Source organism: Mastomys coucha, unplaced genomic scaffold, assembly GCF_008632895.1.
Source record: "Mastomys coucha isolate ucsf_1 unplaced genomic scaffold, UCSF_Mcou_1 pScaffold15, whole genome shotgun sequence".
Classification (NCBI taxonomy): Eukaryota; Metazoa; Chordata; class Mammalia; order Rodentia; family Muridae; genus Mastomys; species Mastomys coucha.
This window is the reverse complement of record NW_022196897.1, coordinates 112274634-112278339: the sequence shown is the minus strand read 5'-3', so window position 1 is coordinate 112278339 and position 3706 is coordinate 112274634.

The window sequence follows — 3706 nt, the reverse complement described above, 5'->3', positions numbered from 1 at the left end:
CAAAAAAATTCCAGAGACGTCATTGGAGTGTATCAATGAAAAATTTCTCTGAGCCAAACAAGATGGGTCAAATCTTTACCAGGTAAGCTTGGCAACTGAGTTTGATCCCTGCAGTGTGAGTGTGTGTGTGAGCGTGTATGTGAGCGCTTGTGTGTGTGTTTGTGTGTGTGTGTGTGTGTGTGAGCATGTGTGTGTGTGCCTGCGTGTGCTTCTGTGTGAGCGTGTGTGAGTGTGTGTGTGTGAGCGTGTGTGTGTGTGTGTGTGAGCGTGTGTGTGTGTGTGAGCATGTGTGAGTGTGTGGGAGCATGTGTGTGAATGTGCGCACATGTGTGTGTGTGTGTGTGAGTGTGTGAGTGTGGGTGTGGGGCTCGCGCGTGCACCTGGTATCTCAAAAGTTGTCTTCTGATCTTCATGTGCTTTCCCTCCCAGAGAACAATATATTTTTTAATCTCTAAATATGAGGTCTCAGAAAAGCTTTAACAAATACTGCTTTATAATATTCACCGAGAGTTATTTTTTTTTAATTTTTATGTACTTATGCATGTGATGCCTTCTAAGGCTAAAAGAGGGTGTCCTAGGCCCTAGAGCTGGAGTTACAGGTAGTTGTGAGCCATCCAGTGTGGATGCTGGGAGCTGAACCTTTGAGCCCTTGAAGAGCAGCAAGAGCTCTTAGCTCTTGAGCCATCCCTCCAACCCACACCTATAGTTATTTTACATGCAGTGATGTAATTCTGCTTCTGTCTCATCCCACTCCTAGCAAACAGAATTCTTCCCACTTCATTAACATTTTAGCTGGGTTTGCTCGAAAGGGTAAATCATTTGCATGCATTTCTGTGTAAATGGAAGAAGAGGTGGACATGTGGGTCAACAGGTGCCAAACATCAGGTACAAGAAATGGCAAAATAATCCCCAATCTGAGCCATGTGGTAAAAGCAGAAAGACTGAAGATATCTCCAGATAACTAATAAAAATCCTGGGGTGAGATTTGAACTTTTCAATACTTATGGAATGAGAAATCTTAATGAGGAGGGGCACCTGGATGAATATATGCTCATTCAGTTGTCTTAGCACATGGGTATGTATAGGACAAAACCGTCTAAACTGTGAAGCAGGAAAGAATGGGTATGCTGGAGGAATTGCAAGAAGTTGAACGTGAACGCACAAGTGAAAACCTCCAAATCCATGTGGTGGGGTTTACATTCACCAATCAAAGTAGGCATGATAAGAGCAGTGTATAAAGTTATCTGTATGTGTATAGCATACAAACTTTACACTTGGACTTGGGGTTCTATCTCCAAGATACTTCATATATATGAAAGTATTCCAAATAAAAAAAAAAATTAAAGCCCTGAAGTTCTTGTTGTCCCAACCATTTCAGATAAGAGATATGGTGGTTTTGCAATTGGGAATGTTATTACCTTTCACTTATAGTAATACTTTAAGGAAACATCTAAAAAAGATTTTAAATTAAATATTTACTATTTATATATGTATATCGTTTATGTGTATAGTATACATAGCTTTTCTCAGAGGCTCAAACCAGCTCCCATTCCACACTTGCTGCTCTCCTTGGTGGTTGTTCCATGGCACTAGCATCTCTAAAGTTCTGTCCTCTCCATTGCAAAAGGACTACATTCACCAGTAACCTCCCCTGGGACTCGTGGAGAATCCTAAACACTACCACACACTGTCAACCTTCGACTTCTCTCCATGCCCCTTCAATACTGGGCTTCTAATACAACTAAATTTGGACCTTCACCAATGGCTCTCCTGACCTCAGGTGCTCTTCATGCTTTCAAGAACAGTATTTCCTGGGAGACTTACCACATTCCAAGGGACCACAGCTTCTGTGTGCTGACTCTGAAGAAACACTTCCTAGAAGATTCTGCCTCCATGATACTGCTGGGCTCTTCTTAAGCATAGCTTAATCTCTTCTCAATCATTTTAGTGATTTTGGCCTCTTGTCAATGACAGCGAATTCTTCAATCCTATCTGACCAGAACAGTCTTTGTTTGTTTGTTTTTGTTTTTTCTTTTCTTTCTTTCTTTCTTTTTTTTTTTTTTTTAACATTTATTTATTTATTGTGTACACAGCGTTCTGCCTGCATTTATACCTGCAAGCCAGGAGAGGGCACCAGACCTTATTACAGATGGTGGTGAGCCACCATGTGGTTGCTGGAAATTGAACTCAGGACCTCTGGAAGAGCAGACAGTGCTCTTAACTTCTGAACCATCTCTCCAGCCCTGTTTTTGTTTTTTTTCAAAGCAGAATTTCTCTGTCTGTGTACCTCTGGATGTCCTGAAACTTGCTCTGTAGACCAGGCTGGCCTCAAACTCAGAGATCTGCCTGCTGAGTGCTGGGATTAAAAGTGTGTACCCTGGCACTAAACAGCAATATCTCACAAACATGGTACCAATATCTCTCTTAGTTAAAATTTCTATTGCTGTGAATCAAAAGCAGAATAAGTTTTTTGCCTTACATTTCCATCACTGAAGGAAATTAGAACAGGGTCTATAGTTAGGGTTTTACTTCTGTGAACAGACACCATGGCCAAAGCAACTTTTTTTTTTTTTTTTTTTTTTTTTTTTGGTTTTTCAAGACACTTGCTTTCTTCCCACCCCCACCCTCTCCTGCCCTCCCCCTTCTAACCCATCCATACTCTTAAGTGACAGTTTATCAATACCTGGATATATTTTACCTAGAAACAACCAATGGTTGTTTAGGTGTTATTAGGATCCCAGAAGAATTCCCTACCAGGTAAGCCTCAGTCAGCTGTGGTCTCCTAAGAATAAGAGAGGGATCAAACAAAACAGAAGAATAAGAGAGGGCAACAAGGAACAAAACATCTACTCAACAAAGACAGGACCAGATATCAACACCTAGAATTACAATTTTTCCAAACCCAGATGCCTAAATGTAAGGAACAGTGCTGATGTTAAGATCCTGTTCTCCCATTGGTTCTTGATCTGTCAATAAAGAAAACGTTGGGCCAATTGCTGGGTGAAAGGTGCAGGCGGGACTTCTGGGTCCTAGGAGGAGGCAGGGAGACACTGTAGGATGTAAAACCATGCCAGGAAGTTTGGTAAGGTAGAGCAGGTAGAGACTTGGTTGGACACACACTTGAGGCTTAGGTTACTTTCAGCTCCCTGCTAGACTACTGACTTGGTTTTTTGTTTTTTTTTTTTAAGATTTATTTATTTTATGTATATGAGTACACTGTAGCTGTACATGGTTGTGAGCCTTCATGTGGTTGTTGGGAATCGAATTTAGGACCTCTGCACACTCCAGTTGGCCCAGCTCGCTCAGGCCCAAAGATTTATTTATTATTATAAATGAGTACACTCTAGCTGTCTTCAGATGCACCAGAAGAGGGCATCAGATCTCATTATGGGTGGTTGTGAGCCACCATGTGGTTGCTGGGTTTTGAACTCAGGACCTTTAGAAGAACAGTCAGTGCTCTTACCTGCTGAGTCATCTCACTAGCCCTTTTTTGGTTTTTCAAGACAGGGTTTCTCTGTGTAGCCCTGGCTGTCCTGGAACACTGCCTAGACTCCTGACTTGGAACACATGCCTGTGATCAAGACAGATCTCTCCATGCTAATGAGGTAAATAGAGTCCCAGAGGGCTTAGCCAATAAGCTTCCCTTCCCAGACAGTCCTCCGTGCAAAAGGTATTTAATCTCAGGCCCACCCTGAGAAGTGGGATA